Below are 19,487 nucleotides of genomic sequence, written 5' to 3' on the forward strand. Positions count from 1 at the left end.
TGTGATGTGGGGATGCGGGAGCCATAGATAGGGGAAGGGTTAAGTAAGGCTCTCTAGTAATGCTTCCATTTGTTCTTTGAGGAGTAACAAAGAGCGGAAGCACAGCCTTTGTGGAAGGAAATTCCCATGTCCTACTTCGGACATTCACAACCTGCCCTGTGAACCCCTGAGGGGTGTCTGATAATAAACACGTGCAAACAAAACAATCCATAAAGGCATTTTTACTAACATTCTCGCATTTTCACCAAAGGGCCAGAATGCCTTTTCCTGCATCTGTGGACCTGGAGGGGGCCTGGACGTCCACCTGCTGGCAGAGCCCATCAATCCTGTCCCTGCTAGGGGCTAGAGTTTGTACGTGCAGGTCCCCCATGCCTCTTGGGTCTTTGATTGTGCAGGGAATGGGGGGCGGGGGTCAGGGGACAACTGGATTGCAGATCACAGACCCAGCACAGGGTGTGTGCAGGCTGATGTCTGGAGACCTGATACTCACCGGTTCCGACCTGACGTTCTGCTCTCATCCCACCCTACCCTCCCAATGACCTCACTGTACTCCCCTCCTATGAAGTATTTCCCACTATCATTTAATTATGGTCCCCGGTTCTTCTCATCTTAAAATAACAGAAACACCAGTTCTTCTCTGGACCCCACATTTCCTTCCAGCTATTCTTCTGTCTTTCTTTTCCCCTCCTGGCCAACCTTCTCGAAAGAACTGTGAATGTTCATTTGTTCATTTCGTCACCGACCATTCCCCCTGAGCATTACAGCCTGAGTAATAATGCAGTTTTCTCCCCTAGGGGTGATGAGAGCTTGACAAAGGCATGAAAAACTCAACTATACTGTGTAAAAATTAAATCACAAACTGGGTTTGTTTGTTTTTGTTTCTGCAACAAGAACAACAAAACTGGGGGCTTGACGGTAGTTTTCTTTTTTTTTTTTAATAGGAATTTATTGCAAGGAGCTCGAAGCATGTTAGGACCAAAATGCAAAATCTTAAGTAAAAGTCTAGTCTGGGTCAGTATGTTTGTAATATTATAACTTATTTATCCCAAAAATATCTGGCTGATAGGAGGTGGGCTCTGTTCGATCCTTTTGGTAGATAAATAAATCCGGGATCAGAAACCGGACTAGGATAATAGCGAAGTTCTGGATGGTCCAGGTGATACCTGCTCTCATGCGTGTATGCGGGTGTGTGTTCTGAACTGCATGTACTTGGCATTTTTACTTTTCCTTACAGTGATATTCTTAACAAGCCCTTTATTAATTGCAATCCCTGAGTGGTGCAGTTAACACGCTCAGCTGCTAACCAAAAGGTTGGCATTTTGAGAGCACCCAGAGATACCTCAAAAGAAAGGCCTGGCAATGTACTTCCCAAAAATCAGTCACTGAAAACCCCATGCAGCACAGTTCTGCTCTGACACACAGGGGGTCGCCATGAGTTGAAAGCAACTGGATGGTAACTGGTTTTTACTGGTTTATGGATTGCAAACCAAGCCAGGATGCTTACATGCTACTCTCTTTCAGGACTAAGCCAGAATCCACTTCAAAGTTTGGATCCTGGACTACAAATAGAAAGATGAGCCTTTATTTTTGAAATGCCAGTACTGGTTTCTGGGATATTTTTAGATGAAATCATCATACATGTTAACTCATTTGCATCTGCCCAGAGCTGGAGGGCAACCTCCATCTTGACCTCCACACCCTGGACCACGGAGACAGAGGTGATGACAGGTCCCAGGTGTCAGTCTAGTCAGGGTTACCATGAGCCCTCAGCTCTGCCTCCCTCTTCCCTTTGTACTGTAACAATGTGCGGAAACTCGGCCTTGTTGGCGGAAATTCCCAGGGCCAGAGTTTGGACATTAGATAGTTGCTTTGCTATGTTGGGAGGTCTACGTGCACCTAAAAATAAACCTACTGGTTTGCACAGGTTTCTGTAATTTTGCCCTGCACAGTTGATTATATTTCAAAGGAATTAAAAAAAAAATTTTTTTTTTAAAAGAAGCCTATGTAAATTTAGATAAAAAAATATATCAGGGCTTGGTTTTGATTTGACAAAACGTAGCATTTGCCAACATCCATTTCTGTGGAAAGGATTGCTTCTTTGTACATAAGGATTTTGAAGCAAGATCAAAGAAAGCTAAAGCATGCTTCGATGTTGCACATACATCTGCAAAGAAAATGTGAGGGCCCCAAACCACCAGGCCAACTAGTTTTTCAAACATCAGTCAGTTCTCCAGAGCCCCTGCGAGAGAAAAGTATTAGCAGAGAACCCTGGGGCAGCCTGGAGTAGTGGATGGTATCTGTAGGGCCCACCTAAGCTACAGTCCCCTTTCCTTCTGTAAGTCTCCAGGTCAGCTGGCCGAGAGGTCATTATTTAGGAGCCTTGGTTGTGCAGTGGTTAAGCACTCGGCTGCTAACCAAAAGGTTGGTAGTTTGAATCCACCAGCCGCTCCGCAGAAGACAGATATGGTAGTCTGCTTCCCTAAAGATAAACAGCCTTGGGAACCCCATGGGGCAGTTCCACTCTGGCCTATAGTGTCGCTGTGAGTCAGAATCAACTCAACCGCAATGGGTTTGGTTTCTGGTTTCTGATCACTTTACAGAAAAAGAAAGATATGTGGAAGGCAATGGCTGGTGAACTTCACTCAGAGCAGGCAGAAAGCTCCAGCCAGCTCTCCTTCCGCCGGAAGTCAAGATCACACTCATAGTCCCTGCAATGCAGGGCATGGGAGCACCATTTATTTTGCACCTTTTCTTTATTATATGTCTGAAGTGGCTAAGACTACATGTCGATGTTGTGGTGTTTCATATTACAGAAACATCACAGACCTGGGATGGATCTCTGAGAGTTGCTGCTACTTGCCTGACTCGTTTGTCTGAAAATGTACCAAAATGTGGCAGTTTCCCATCAAATAGGAATGTGTCTGCAGCACTAGAAGTGACCCACAATCTAGTTAAAGAAGAACCCAAGAAGAGTGGTTTGGAGTAACTTATCCCCCCTCATTGTTCTTGTTTTTTTTTTTTTTTTGCTTTTTCCCGGAAGTCCAACCTAACGCTACTGTTATTGCAAAGACAATATTTTAAAATTATTGTAGCAAAATGTCAGCTATGGTCACTCTCCAGTCTGATAATTTTTTCTGGAGACTTACATTCTGTGGCTTGGATTAGAACACTTACATCATGAGGCCCAAGGTAACTGTGAGTGCAGAGGAAGCCGGGAGGTTATCATCTGGGCTCTACCCAACACAGGCATCCCTTTGGGAACACCCTGACCACTGATCTTCCAGAGTGCTGGAATGCTGCCCAGAACAGGGTGTTCCCCATGCCACAGGCTGCTCACCCACTGCTACACAATTCTTATGGTGGGTAAATCCTTCTGCACATTGAGCTGAAACCTGTTACCCTATAATTTCCACTCACTAATCCTCAATTGGCCTTCTCTTTTCCCACACAGAAAAAAAAAAAAAAAAAACCCACCAAACCCCATTAGCATCAAGTCAATTTTGACTTATGGCATCCCCACGTTTTTTTGCACTTTTTATTATTATTGTGTGTGTGTGTGTATACCTTATAAAGTAGAGCTCCTCTAGGGTTTTCTTGGGTGTAATCTTTATGGAAGCAGATCACTGGATCTTCCTTTCACGGCACCTCTGGTTGGGTTTGAACTGCCAACCTTTAGATTAGTGATCAAGTGCAAACTGTTTGTGCCACTCAGGGACCTACTTCTCACGTAGAGCAATCTTTAAATATTTGAAGACATCCTTCTTACTTCAAAAGGCCCCCTGGGGGAATGCAACAGAGAATCCCCAAGAACAGGAGAACAGTGGGATGCAGACCTCAAATTCTTGTAAAAAGACCAGACTTAATGGTCTGACTGAAACTAGAAGGACCCCGGAAGTCATGGTCCCTGGACCTTCTGTTAGCCCAAGACTGGAGCCATTCCCAAAGCCAATTCTTCGGACAGGGATTGGACTGGACTATTTTTTTTATAGGATAGAAAATGATACTGGTGAGGAGTGAGTTTCTTGGCTCATGTAGACACAGGAGCCTATGTGGACATCTCCTGTCTGGAGAGGAGAGGAGACGGCAGAGGGGGACAGGAGCTGGCTGAATGGACATGGAGAATACAGGGTGGGGAGGAGGAGTGTTTTTTCTCATTAGGGGGAGAGTAGCTAGGAGTACATAGCAAGGTGTATATAAATTTTTGTATGAGAGACTGACTTGATGTGTAAACTTTCACTTAATGCACAATAAAAAAAATTATTCATTTATTTATTCATATAAAAAAAAAGGCCCCCTGGCTCCATCAACTATCCTATAAATAATAATTTTCTCATTTTCACCATCTTGACCAACCTCCTCTTTCAAAATTGAGCATATTTTTGAGACAATATATAGGCACTTTAGCTAAGTAATCTTCTCTACAACTTTGTGTGCTAGGTATTATCCACATTTTCAGATATAAAACTAAGACTCAGCAAGATACAATTACTTGTTCAAGGAAGTGACAGATAGGGGCTTCAAAACCAGTTTTGCCTCTTTTTAGCCTCTGAGTAATTGATTAAAAAAGAACTGTTGATCCAGATTTAGCCAATGTTAATTTCAGATGCAGCAGGGATCTGTGGCAGGCCACTAGGGACCTCTCCTCCCGTTTAAGATCCCTTTTGTGTTACAACTTGTGCTTATTAATGAAGATTAATGTTAGTTTGAGGAGCTAGGAAATGACCAGTAGAAAACACCTCAGCTGCTGAAAGGCAGCTGTAGACAAGGTGGGCGTGCAGGAAGTACAGAGGCAAATAGACACGGGAGCAGCCGGAAGCAAGAAGGAATCCAGAACGCGCGGGAGTGATTTCATTTAGAAGCTGTGAACAATGGAGAGGAAGACAAGTAGGCTCAAGAGAGAAAGAGTGGGTCCTTGACCATGCCTACGTGGTTTGCTTCAGCCTAAGTCTGGTGGTTGTGTCTGGAAAACAAATGTTGTCAGCTGCTATTAAGTAGACCCTCAACTTATGGTGGCCCATGTGCAGTAGGATTGGGCCATTGTGACCCACAGGACTTTCACTGGCTGATTTTTCAGACATAGATCACCAAGTCTTTTTTCCTGGTCTGTCTTAGTCTGGAAGCTCTGCTGAAAGCTGTTCAGCAGCATAGCCGCATGCAAGCCTACACTGACAGACGGTTGGTGGGTGTGCGTGAGGTAAGCTGGTCAGGAATCAAACCCAGGTCTCCTGCATAGAAGGAGAGAATTCTATTACTGAACCACCACTCTCCCTGGAGAACAAATAGAAAGCTTTTTTGCTTTTGCATTTTTCTCCCAGTTGTCCATGCATACCTCAGGAGTGCAAAGCTTGGGGCAAATGGTACTGCGCCTGCCCCAGCATTTGTTTCTAGGCAGGGGCAGACTATCCAATAGGCAAGGTAAGCACGTGCTTACCTTGCTTACCAGATCATCCGTAGTGAAAGATTTCACATTTTTTCACCACATCAAATATTCTGCTTCAAGATGTGACTAGCATCTGTCTCTCCCCCAACCCCACGGCACCTTCCTACAGAATCAAAGCCCTTTCCAAATTTACAGTCCTTGACAGAGGCAAGTGTGGAATTGTTCACTGCAAGAATCAGTAAGTAAGCACAAGTGAAGCCATGCTTACCTGGTTTACTGTGTTACCTGCCCCTGTTTCTAGGTGATACCTGGTGAAGACACAAATCTTTAGGTGGAAAAGGAAACAGTGAAGGTCCATATAAGGGGCTGGCTGTATGTTTATAGGCTTCTAGTTTTTTCCTGCACTTCTTGGTGGAGCTATTTTCTTCTCTCCTACTGGCTGCTTTCCCAAAGCACAGATGTATGTGTGAGGATGCTGCTGCCTCCCTCCCAACTGCCCTACTTCACATGAGCTCTACACCAACAACCAGGGCCGACTGGATTCCTCTAAGCTGCAGATCACTGCTCCCTAGGGGCATTGCCACACCGTGTTTTACGGAAGGTGCCAAAGAACAACGCTGAAGTCTATGGCTGAGAATATGGACATAGTCATGAAAGCACTCCTTTAAGGTCTCTTTGCCAGCTGGATACAGAGAACTACAGACCACTGCCCTTCAAATAATCATGTAGCAGGAGAGAATGTGAGTGTCAGAGGCCCCAGATACTGTCTTCTCTGTATACTCTATGAAGGCAGGGGCATGTCATCCCTGCAGGTTTCTGTCTTGTTCACCACTTGAGAAAATCAAGGTTCAGAGAAGATGTGATCCTCCCCAAGGTCACGTTGCAAATGAGTTGCAGGTTCAGGTCTAAACTTAGGGTCCCAAATTATAGTCCGGCTTCTTTCTACTAAATCACAGTGCCTTCAAACTCCCAATGCCTTTATTCAGATGTGCCAACATTTACTAGGTGTCAGGCTTCTCTCAGTTTCCCTTAATGGTTTTGTAGGCAGCGGCAGGGTAGAGGATGGTAAAAAGTAAGTCCTCAAGATGGGGACATGCATGGAGACAGGACTAACGTCTTTGTCCTTTACTGATGTATACTTAGTATGGAGCACAGTGCCTGGAATGTGAGAGGTGTTCAGTACATATTTGCTGAAAAATGAGTAAGTCTCTGAATTGGAGTGGTGGAGAATGAGGGGCACTCATAGGGAAACACCTAATGGAAGAGGCTTCCACAAAGGCATACAAAAATAGATTCTAAAAGACTTGGCACATAGTTGTTGTTGCTGTTGTTGTTGGGTGCTGTCAAATCGGTTCCGACTCATAGTGACCCCATGTGACACAGCAGGACTGTCTCATAGGGTTTTCTAGGCTGTAATCTTTATGGAAGCAGATCACCAGGTCTTTCTCCTGCAGGGTGGCTGGTGAGTTGGAACCACTGATCTTTTGGTTACCAGCAGAGCACTTAACAGTTGCTTGTAGTAGGCACTCAAAATATGTAGCGAATAAATGAGTCCAGCAAGGCCTCAGAAAGAAGGGTGTGGGAAAATGTTATACAGATTGGCAATCTCCTTGGTATCTACCAGGAAAACCTTAAATTTAACTAAAGGGCTCGACTTGGTAGCTATCTTGGGTTCTTCAAACAATGTATACATTTCATTCATCAATTCAACAAATATCGTTTGAGCACAAGCTATGTGCCATTGTTCCAAGTACTATGGATTCAGAAAAAAAGACAAATAACTTCTCAAGGATGGAAGTAACATAGCAGTCATCATTCGATGTGCCAAGTGCTATGAGAGAAGCATTTCACGGAGCAGCATAAAAATCACAGGCTTGAGGGGCACTTAGTAGGAGGTGGGCTGGACGAGGGGGAAGGAAGGGCAACAAGTCAGAGTGAAATGGGTAACTGGGTAGAGAAGATGAGTGAAAGTATCCCAGGGAGCGAGAACAGCACACATAGACATAGGTGGGCTTTAGAGCTGGATGGAAAGATAAGGACCAAACCTTGAAGGTCTTCTCTACTTTCCTTAAGCCAGTGCTTCTCAAATTTTAATGTGCAAGTGAATCATCCAGGGACCTGGTTAAAATGCAGATTCAGTAAGTCTGGGGAGGGGATCGAGAATTTGCATCTCTAACAAGCTCCCAGTGGCCCTGGTGGTGCAGTGGTTAAGAGCTCAGGCTGCTAGCCAAAAGGTCGGCAGTATGACTCCACCAGCTGCTCCTTGGAAACCCTATAGGGCAGTTCTACTCTGTCCTTTAGGGTTGCTATGAGTAGGATTCTGCTCGGCGGCAATGGGTTTGGTTTGGTTTCTTGGTAACAAGCTGCCAGGGACTTTAAACAGCAAGGCTGAAGCAATGGGGTGCCACTGAAATAGTCATTGTGGAGAGTTACGTTACCAGAATTACATTTTCCCAAGCACCCTGTGGCAGGAAATGGAGGGTAGAATGGAGAGAAACTTTGTCGAGGTAAAATATGTAAGGGGCAAAAATTATGAGCATCAGAAAGAAGTAAGCCAGGAAAGAACAGTAAATCCTCAATAACCAAAAAAAAAAAAAAAAAAAACCATTGCCATCGAGTCGATTCCAACTCACAGAGACCCTATAGGACAGAGTAGAACTGCCCCATAGAGTTTCCAAGGAGCATCTGGTGGATTCGAACTGCTGACCTTTTGGTTAGCAGCCATAGCTCTTAACCACTATGCCACCAGGGTTTCCAAATGCTCGGTAAATAGGTATAAATTAGCTGAGATTCCACGAAGTCAATATAAAATATTTCTCCTGGAGCAAAGACTGGCTGAAGACAAAATGAAATAATAGGAACATAAAAAAAAAAAAGACTGGCTGAAGACAAAATGAAATAATAGGAACATAAGAGGCAAAAAAAAAAAAAAAAAAACAGAAATACGTGGTGTTATTTGATTAAGGGAAACCCTGGTGGCGTAGTGGTTAAGAGCTATGGCTGCTAACCAAAAGGTCAGCAGTTCAAATCCACCAGGCGCTCCCTGGAAACTCTATGGGGCAGTTCTACTTTGTCCTACAGGGTCGCTATGAGTTGGAATCGACTCGACAGCAACCGATTTGGTATTTTTTTTGTGGGGGGTGGGCGGGTATTTGATTAAGCCTTGGTCCCTCTCCTGGTCTCAGTTGACACCACAGTACATTATCCTGAAACCCAGCAGTGACTGACAAAAGCAGCCAGGTAAGGGATGGGCATCTCCCTTTAGACGACTGCCAGACAAGAGTAAATCAGGTCAGCCGCTCAGCTGTCACTTGGCACACATTGTCACTACTTGCATTTAATTTCAGGGAACCTCATGAACAGTAACTGTTTCATAGCAAAGTCTTGAAAATAACATGGAAGCCACCCAGATCCCTGAACAAAGTGCTTGTTCTCTTACAACTCACAAGTCCCCTAAACTAGAAAGCCCTGTTGCTATTTCTGTTAGACAATTCCATCAACTCTAGGAATCTTTAGCTGGAAGAAAACTAAAAATAAACCACCACAACAACAAATCTCATGGGAGGGGTCTGTGTTGCTGAAGGAAAAGGCAGCCGGTAAACTTTTTTCCTTAATATAGAAGCCGAAAAAATACTACTTCTAATAAAATTTGCCCTCCTACAGAAGCAAGAATTGACTTCATGTTCTATGTATTACGTCAGTTGGTCTTCTTTATCCAAAGATGTACAAGGCTCAGAAAACTCAAATCCCATCTCCCGTCTCACTAATTTTCCTCACAGTCTTGTAAGTCAGTAAATCTCAACAAGACACAGGTTGAAAACCTGCAGCCAAGTAGAATCCATATAGACACACACATCTACTTCAAAGCACCTTGATTCACATTCGACAAGCAAAGCAAAAAGAATGCAGGCACCCACCTTTCTCTTCTGTAGTTGGCAGGCTCCTGAAATTCAATCCTTTATGAAGGTCTTCCCCAAAAACGTCTTAGGTAAGGTGAATCTTATGTGACGTGAATCCCATTCAATCACACAGCTGAGGGCGGAGGGTTTCACCAGGCCTGACTTCAGATCCTCGGGGCTGACACAGGCCTCCAGATCTCAGGGAGCAGAGGAGACCTGCCTTCTGTTCTGTGCTACAGGAAAAGGCTGGGAGATTATGTGTGGCTGGAGGTGGGGGCGGAGGCAGAGGGAAGTGAAGTGATGTGGGAACCACCATAAATACGAGATCCTCTCCACATGATTTCCTGTATTTTGTGCCTGATGCCTCTCTCCAACTCCCTAGAGGAAATAAGAAATCTGCACTTGTCCTTTGGTCACTAGAAAGAAAAGAATAAACATGCTAAGAACCATGAAAACCAGAACAAGCAGGGCAATAGGCAGAGAGCTGATGGACCAGCTTGCTTTATCTTCTACCAAGTACTTTCTTCCTGAAGTTTCTCCAAGTGTTTGACTCTGCAAAAGTCAAGAATGTCCTCACCCACTTCCACTGAACTGAAGCATATTCTGGCTGCAGTCCAGGTGTCATGTTCCAGAGTAGCCAGTGAGAGGCAGCTCAGAACAGGCCCCACAGGTGTCTGTGCTCTAGCCTAGGGGAAGACCCTCTCTGCTTTATCTTTGGATAAGCTCTTCAGCTTTTTCTGTTTCTAATCTTGCAACAGCTCCTGAAGTCCTCAGGTTATTTCACCCTAAATTTAAGAATTATCTGAAGGCTAGGAGTCCTTGGCAGGAACCCTGGTGGTACAATGGTTAAGTGTGCAGCTACCAACTGAAGGATCTGAGGTTGGAACCCACCAGTGGCTCGGCAAGAGAAAAGACCTGGAGACCTGCCCTCACGAAGATTACAGCCTAGGAAACCCTGTAGGGCAGTTCTACTCTGTCCTATAGGGTCGCTGTAAGTCAGAATCAACTTGACGGCACACAATAACAATAACATGAGTCACTGGGTAGTGCAAATGGTTAAGCTCTTGGCTACTAAAAGAAAGGTCAGAGTTTCCAGTCTACCCAGCTGGTGCTTTGAAGGTAAGACCTGGTGATCTACTTCTAAAAGATCACAGCTATTGGAACCCTTTGCAGCACAGTTCTACTCTGACACACATGGGGTCACCATGAATTGGAATCGACTCAACAGAAACTGGAGGAAAGATTAGCTAATACCCAGCAGAAGACAGAGGGACAGACAGTAAGGTCATGGACAGTATCTGTTTCAGTATTATATCCCTCAGACCTAGGACCTGGCAGGGCATGACTTGTGTAAGTTTAGTGTTAGTAGGAGTCAAAACCCGTTGCCGTCAAGTCAATCCCAACTCATATAATAGGAGTAAAACCCCACCCAGTATTTATTAATTACAGTTATCACCTTTTGGGAAAGGGAAAATATATGGCTCAGAGGAAAACATATGATTGTTGTTATGTTTTACAGTTTAAACTCTGGCAAACAATGTAAAGCAATTTCACAGGCAATATTGTAGTGTTGTTGTTCATGATTAAGATGCCATGGTTCGTGATGTGCTGTTCCCCTCCATTCCAACAGAGACTGTATTATGAGTAGACAATAAACTCTGTTCAGCAAATGAAGTCTTAAGTATGTCTACAAGAATGAGGACTAAAGTTAGAAAGGATGAAGAAAAATGGAAAGTGGTTATAGGTGAGGAGAGAGAATGAGAACGAGAGACAGAGAGAGAGAGAAAGAGAAAAGGATGCTAAATTAGAGCGTAGGGAGGAAAGGAGGAACGTGGGAGGAAGAAAAAGAGAAGAGTCTTAGAAGGGAGAGATGGGAAGAAGTACAAAGTTAGAGCAAAGATTAGAAAACAGTGGGCTAGGGGCAGAGAAAGGAAAGCCACCATCTTGGTCATCTAGTGCCGCTATAACAAATATCACAAGCAGATGGCTTTAACAAAGAGAAGTTTATTTTCTCAGAGCCCGGTAGGCTAGAAGTCTGAATTCAGGTGCTGGCTCCAGGGGAAGGCTTTCTCTCTCTGTCAGCTCTGGAGGAAGGTCCTCGTCATCAGTCTTCTATTGCTCTGGGAGCATCTCAGTGCAGGAACCTCAGGTCCAAAGGACGTGCTCTGCTCCTAGCACTACTTTCTTGGTGGTATGAGGTCCCCATGTCTCTCTGCTTGCTTCTCTCTTTTATATCTCAAAAGAGATTGGCTTAAGACACTATCAAATATTGTAGACCTCGTCGATGTAACTGCCACTAATCCATTCATTACATCACAGTGATAGGATTTACAACACACAGGGAAATCACATCGGATGACAAAATGGTAGACAATCACACAATCCTGGAAATCATGACCGAGCCAAGTTGATAGATATTTTGGGGGGACACAATTCTATCCATGACAGCCACTATCTGCAATCAGCGTTTCATTTGGAAGCGGCACTCCAAAGACAGGCTCTGTGTTTCTACCTGACTTCCAGCACTTTTCTTATGCTTACCGATGACTGATCCTGTGTTTTCTACAAGTCTAAAAGCAGAAGCGAGTGTAGGAGCAACAGCACAGTGCTGCTGTTACAACACAGAAACTAACCCCAATGTTTTGCTTGGAGCCTGGAGCATTTTAAAAGCCACTTTGGAGAGCAATTTTACAATGTCCAGGAGAGTTAAATTTTCCATTTCTGGTCACTGTATTTATTCTAGAGAAATTCTTCTCCAAGCTTTCAAGGAGAAAATATGAAAATATTCAAATGCAACACTGTTGATGATAGTTTAGAATCAAAGAAACACATGTAACAATAGGAAAATGGATAAGGCAATTTTGGTTTTATTGTAGGATTATGAACTATCTACATGTATCAGTACAAAAGGAAAGTGAAGAAAAAAGTTAGTGAAAAAAAGCAGCTGCAGGAAAGCACACAATGATATATAATGAAAAAATACACAATAGAATGTGTTTGTGGATACATACGTATTTAGGAAAATAGAAACAAAAACATGGGCTGAAAGGATACACACCAAATTCTTGATAGTGATGGTCCCAGGACAGGGAAGGTAGGGAACAGGACTAAGCAGGCATGAACACATTTTTCATTTTATTCTATGTCTCTAATATGGGGGGGGCGGGGGGAAGGCAAAGTAGCAATACATTAATTCTGAGTGGCATGTAGTACAGATTTTTTTTCCCCTGTGGTTTAACTTTTTTAGAAAGAAAAAGCAAAGTCATTAAAATATTATTTAAAAAAAAATAGAGACATAGACATGTTGAATCACAGATTAAACCCATCTTTTTTTTCCTCTTACATCCACCCAGGCCAGTGGTAGAAAAACATTGATTTCGGAAGGATTCTAGAGAAGGCTATAATTACCTTCAGTCCTTGATGAAATGACAGTACTATTCCTGGCTCTTCCTTGGATTTGCTGTTTTCCTCCATGTGAAATGAAAACTGTGTCACCGGAGTTCCCTTCAGGATTGGCACTGATGTTTTCTTTCCAGGGTGCCCTGCGTGCAGGGGGCTGTCACTGCCTCCCCTGACACATCTGTATCCTCCACCCACCACGTCTGTTAATGTAGTTCACCGGACAACAAATCAAACCAGTCGCTCTCAAGTCGACTTTGACTCCTGGCGACCCCATGGGTGTCAGAGTAGAGCTGTGCTCCATAGAGTTTCGAAGGGTTGCTTTTTCCGGGCCAATTGCCAGGTCTTTCTTTTGCGGCACCTCTGGGTGGACTTGAACCTCCAACCTTTCAGTTAACAGCTGAGTGCATTAACCATTTGCTCCACCCAGGAGCGAATAATCCACAGAGAATGTTTCAAACCTCAGTGAATATATCTGAACATTTCCAAAGACAACTTGTTTTAAAAAATTCCGTGTCTTTGGGAATTTGAAGAAGAGATCATTTTACTTTGATGATATCAAGAGGAACTTGTTTTTAATACTAAACTTAGGCATTCTGCATCAGAGTACAAGTCTTGCTTTTTTTGTTGGTTTGGTGCAGAGTTTTAGCAATAAACAAGTGTGGATTGAGAATGCACTAGAAAAAAAATTCTTTTTTTCTTTAGTTAAAGGATTGGAAGAGGAAGCTGCGGCTTTGTGGGAAATGTCGTTTCTCTAACCTCTGATCTTCATATTAGGCAAGTAATGGCCCTCTTGTCATCTTCACTCCCAGCTTGGCCATTCAACCTCTCAGATAAGGAAGCAAATAAACAAAATGAGATTGTGCCTCTCTAGAGATGAAAATCAAGAAACCAAACTTGTTGCTGCTGAGTCAATTCCAACTCATGGTGACCCCATGTGTTAGAGAATGGAACTGCTCCATAGACTTTTCTTGGCTGTAATCTTTACGAAAGCAGATTGCCAGGCCATTCTTCCACGGTGCTGCTAGATGGGTTTGAACTGCCAATCTTCAGGTTGGTGGTCCAGTACAAACTGCTTGTGCCACCCAGGGACCTTTCTTTAAGACGAGACCAAGGGAAATCACCTCACTGCCCAGGAGACATCACTGAGGTAATGTCATGGACTCCTGGTGATATAGGTCTTGCAGGGTTTCCACACCCTCAATTGCTCCCATGAGGCATTTCTGCTGCCACACCAACATGTACAATGCTGGGACTAGTTCAATTCTCCACCCTTCCCAGAAGCCCCTGCTGCAGATCCCCTTCCACCTTTCTATGACTCGTGTGCTGCACACACACTGCCTATCAAGAGGCTTCACTCCTTAGATTGTCATTCAAAGCCCCCAGTCCTCCCCAAGCCTGACTCTCCAGCTTAATTCCTCTGCTCCTCTGTATTTGGAAACCCTGGTGGCATAGTGATTAAGAGCTACAGCTGCTAACCAAAAGGTCAGCAGTTCAAATCCACCAGGTGCTCCTTGGAAACTCTATGGGGCAATTCTACTCTGTCCTATAGGGTCACTATGATTTGGAATTGACTTGACAGCAATGGGTTTATTTGGTTTTTTATTTTTGGTTCTATACTTAGCCTTGGCCCCAGCACAAAATTAACTTGCTTTCCTTCTTCCACCAAGCCCTTCTGAATAGATTTAATGGCTCTTCTCTAATAAAGGATGCCAGAAATAATTGCTCACATCAAAACAATCCTTAAGCACACATTGTGTCACTTTGGGAGCTCCAAGTACTAAGTTACTAGATGGAGCCTGGTAGTGTAATGGTTAAGAACTCAGCTGCTAACATAAAGATCAGCAGTTCAAATCCACCAGCTGCTCCTTGGAAATCCTACAGGGCAGTTCTACTCTGTCCTATACGGTCACTATGAGTCGGAACTGACTTGCCGGCACCTAACAACAACAAACAAGTTAGTAGATGTATTTAGTAAACACTGAACATCTTAGGAAATGATGTGAGGTACTCCCATCTCTTTTTAAAAACGTAGGGAGAATAGGCTTCTTGAGTGGACTGCACCCTTACACTCAGACTGAAATCACTTCCTTTGGTTTATCACCGTGGAAATGGTCCTAAAGCTAATGTTTCGGGTCATTCCCAGGGGATGATTTTTGTTCTCTCTGCCTTAATACACTGTCGTTTCTTGTCACAGGAACAGTAATTTTCCCAGCAATGTTCAACCGCATATACGTCAGTGGTCCTATAAGGTTCTAACAGAGTTCACAAATCCCGACTGGAGAATGGGACTTAGCAGACACAACCAGACGGAGTGAACGCAACAGCTTCCAGCATGCAACACGTGTATCTCATGTCTCTTATATACAAAGCAATTGTGCTGCCAAGTATATAATGGTACGGGATATATATATCACCTACAATAAATATGTCTTGATGGTCATAATAAATACCTAAGTTACTGGCTCATGTATGTACTGTACCATACTTCCTAACATTATGTTAACGTGACCTTTCCCTACTTACAAATAAAAAGTTTGCAATATAACAGTGTATGTTTTGACTTGTGGGGAGCAGTATCAAATCTTGCAAAGGACAATCTCTTGATGTAGCGTTATCTCTGTTTAATTTTCTTTAGAAAATTTTACCTTGAAGTGCATCATGGCTCCCGAACACAGCAAAGCCATTGCTGGTGATAGCAGCAACAAGAGGCCAAGGAGAAGTATCAGTTTGGAAGTGAACAAAAGGTTATTAGACAACAGGAAGGTGGAAACTAAATGAATGCTATTGCTCTCGCTTTAGGCATGTTAACACAATGTCCAATTTACATAACGTCCTATTTCACAGAATGTATAGTGGACCTTAAACAATGCATGACTGTAATACAACGGTTTGTAATAACAAACAAGCGCTACTTTGTGATGTGTATCAAAACATTATTATTATTATTGTATTATTATGTTAAAGATGTTTTAGTGTGTCTGGAAGTGTTTCTTTAATGTTTTATGCATAAAAAGGTACACTATATACTAAAGCAAACATTTGACTGAATGACGTTAGATATGAACCATACCTAAGTGTTCCGACTTAAATTCACAAATTCGACTTAAAGACAGGTTTAGAAAAGGCACTCATTGGTAATCTGGGGGCTGCCTGTAACTCTGAAAACTGGGTATAAGTATTTCCATATTTGATAGGGAACTAAAGCTCGGAGAGGTTATGAAACTTGCTCCAGGTAACCGAGCTATGTTTTAAGAATATATAGAGTAACATTTTGTCTCTGAGGTAAATACTGATGGATAAATGAAAGACAGAATAACTAAATATCTGAACCAGTGCATTTCTAAAACAATCCAAAACTACCCGTTTAATTGTTCATATGCGAAGAAAAATAGGCACAGAAATAAAACTATGCATAGAATCAATAAGGTTGGATAACAAAAATTTTTATATTGAAGTGTGATGTTTGAGAAAGTACTGGTCTAACTACAGGGGGTTGTTGTTAGATGCTGTTCAGTTGATTCCGACTCATGGTGACCCCACGTGTGCAGAGTAGAACTGCTCCATAAGGTTTTCAAGGCTGTGACCTTTAGGAAGCAGAGTGCTAGGCCTGTCTTCTGAGGTGTGCCTGGGTGGGAGCCAACTGCCAGCCATTCAGCTGGCAGTTGAGTGCTTAACAGTTTGCACCACCTGGGAAATTCCTTCAGTGGCTAGATGGATGTTTTGGGGATATCATTCTAGTTGTAAGGGGGAGAGGGAGAGCTTGCACTAGGGAAGAGGAAGAGGCAGGGAGTGGTGACATTCCTCAATAAGACAATCCCAACAAAGGAAGAGACAAGGGGTGGTGACATTCCTCAATAAGATGGTCCCTACATAGTTAAACTCTAAGCCAAGGAAATGATCTTTGCAGGGGTCTTTGATTTGATGAAGTCCTTAACTTGATAAAGTCCTAACCTGATAAAATCTCTAACTTGGTAATTAAACCTTAAGCCAAGGAAAGTCTTCCTAGGAGGGGTCTTGTCCTGGCTTTTAAATGTTAATAGAGACAGATAAAGAGACAAAAATAGTATAAAACCCTAAGAAAACGACTATGGGGCGCTCAGATTCTTTCTCTACCTGAGTAGTCTGTTTAACGCTTCCTAGTCAAGGGTACTTTTACTACTAACCCTCTGCTTGATAGTAAACCTCTGCTCCTTGGCACTGCTTGTCTCAGTGTTTGAATCCTTTCCCACACCAAACACAAGAAATTAGAATTTGATCCTAATTTCACTTGAAAATTTTGGCTTTACTTTTCATCGATACCAATGTATCTCCTTACTACTTTTATTTTTTACCAACATGGTGAGTCCCTTTTTGGCTGTTATATGGAACAAACATAAAGAAAAAAATAAAAAAGAAAACAAAAATCCCCACGACTGGACCAATAAGCAACATCATGATAGATGGAGAAAATTTTGAAGTTGTCAAGGATTTCATTTTACTTGGATTCACAATCAACACCCATGGAAGCAGCAGTCAAGAAATCGAATGACACATTGCATTGGGCAAATCTGCTGCAAAAGATTTCCTTAAAGTGTTAAAAAGCAAAGATGTTGTTTTAAGGACTAAGTCGCGTCTGACCCAAACCATGGTGTTTTTAATCGCCTCATATGCATGCGAAAGCTGGACAATGAATACGGAAAACCAAAGAAGAATTGAGCCTTTGAGTTATGGTGTTGGCGAAGAATGTTGAATATACCATGGACTGCCAAAAGAATGAACAAATCTGTCTTGGAGGAAGCACAGCCAGAATGTTCCTTAGAACCAAGGATGGCAAGACTTCATCTCACATACTTTGGACGTATTATCAGGAGAAACAGTCCCTGGAGAAGGACATCATGCTTGGTAAACTAGAGGGTCGGCGAAAGAGAGGAAGACCCTCAACAAGATGGATTGACACTGGCTACAACAATGGGCTCAAGCATAATAACGATCATGAGCATGGTGCAGGACCAGGCAGTGTTTCATTCTTGTTCTGTCTTACATAGAGTCATTATGAGTTGGAGCCAACTCGATGGCACCTAAAAACAACAATAACATGGAACAAACTTTTGTTGAACATGTCACACGTGGTTTCTTTTGATTTAGAAGAAAGCATTTTCTTTATCATTAAAAAAAAATATTTCAACCCTTTCGTAAGTGAAATGGCCAAACTTAGATTTTTTTTGGTAAGATTTTCCTAACAGTTCATACCAGATGAACAACAGTTCATTCTAAATAACCAAATCACATGAGTAGCACATGTTCAAAATTAATACTCTGCTGAAGACAATTTGTTCTTTATTTAAAGCAAAATCTAAAATTTTAAATAAATGTTGCTATGTATTTAAAGTGAATTCATCCATTCGCTGTTGTGTCACTTAACTCTGTACGCATCTGGTGTCTTGTCTAAATTACATCTAACTGTGGTAACAGCATTCAGTCGACTTTGCCATGCTGTGTCTAAGGAGGGTGGTATGACCACATTTGATACTGGTTTCTTCAATTTTCCATCTTTGAGCAGAATCAGAAAATATCATCTATAGTCTTTGAATTGTTCCATAGAATGACATTCTTAGCCACAAGTTGGGGCCTTGTCTCCTGATAAAAAATTCAAACTCTAGGTTGACTATGACACAGACAATGGGTTTGCATTTTCAGCCAAAATTCTGGCCCATATCGTTTTTTCTTCAGCAACCACCTGAGCACAATTTTTAACAAACTTCTAAGCCAATTCTTAAAGTTGAAAGTTGTTCTTTGAGCTTCTCATGAAAGTCAAATCTCTTTTTTACAAACAGGTGAAAAAATCAATGAAACACTCATAAATTTTGACTTCCTTATTTTCTTTATCTAGCTGTTTTTGATAGTTTGTATGATAAACAGGTGTCCAACATGACTTTTGTCCCTGGTATAATCTAGTTGAACTGAAATACATGACTTAAAATGTTTATATATTAAATTCTCTTATTTTATTGCTCATTAAATGAGTCATTTCTTTTTAAAGCCTCTATCCTAGATAGTGATCCTGTTTCATTATTTTTATCCGTCTTACACGTTTGGCCATTTTAGCATCAAATTTCAAAATCATTTCTACTCAACCTAGAAATTTTCTAGTGTTTTCTGTAAATATTGTACTGTTTTGCCACAAAAACATCATTACACTTGTATAAATATTGAACACATTATTACTCTTTTAAAAATATCACCCCAATGTACTATTTCAGTGATTTTCTGTTTACTCAGTCTTTTTAATCACATCTAATAATTGTTATTTGCTTTTTTACCTTCACGAATGACCTTTCATGTTCTTTTTATTAAGAGCCTAAGAGTTCCTAGTCACAGATATCTTCATTGGCCAAAGCTGGTCTTGATAATGGATTGTAAAACCCGCAACAATGTGCATTGGGACCCAGTTCAATGTTTATATCCAAAAAAATATGTTAGGAAATCAAAGACTATTCATCATACCATTCAAATTATCAAGGACTAGGTAAAAATTATAAGTTTTCTCAGTGTTGGATCTATTTATTTACAAAGACCAAATACATTGCCTGAGATGCTGGAATTCCAGTCTACTCTAAATGTGTTAATAATGCCCCCACTCCAAATTTAGCCTTTCTTCTACTCTGTCCTGTAGGGTCTCTGTGAGTTGGAATCAACTCGAAGGTAACAGGTTTGTTTTTTGTTTTTTGTAACTAAAAACTAAAAGCATGGCCATATCTCCAGTTCCTTAGGCTGGACACTTAGTTCAGTGTCTGACTAAGTCATTCCTGTCCTTCACCTCATGATAG

The 19,487-nt window shown here is 42.1% G+C and overlaps 1 protein-coding gene across 8 annotated transcripts in view; it reads right to left on the bottom strand.

Moving 5' to 3' along the window:
• The window catches only part of ADGRF5 (adhesion G protein-coupled receptor F5), a 128,589-nt gene extending 118,853 nt beyond the window's left edge, over positions 1 to 9,736 (bottom strand). For 2 of the 8 annotated variants that reach the window (XM_049893763.1, XM_049893709.1), the window contains exon 1: positions 9,298 to 9,736. The gene's annotated coding sequence lies outside the window, so the exon portion shown is untranslated. The remainder of the gene's footprint in view (positions 1 to 9,297) is intronic. The other 6 variants (XM_049893753.1, XM_049893742.1, XM_049893696.1 and 3 more) reach the window with 6 other exon arrangements.
• Between the last annotated feature and the right edge of the window lie 9,751 nt (positions 9,737 to 19,487).

The sequence above is a fragment of the Elephas maximus genome, chromosome 1, assembly GCF_024166365.1.
Source record: "Elephas maximus indicus isolate mEleMax1 chromosome 1, mEleMax1 primary haplotype, whole genome shotgun sequence".
NCBI classification, from domain to species: domain Eukaryota; kingdom Metazoa; phylum Chordata; class Mammalia; order Proboscidea; family Elephantidae; genus Elephas; species Elephas maximus.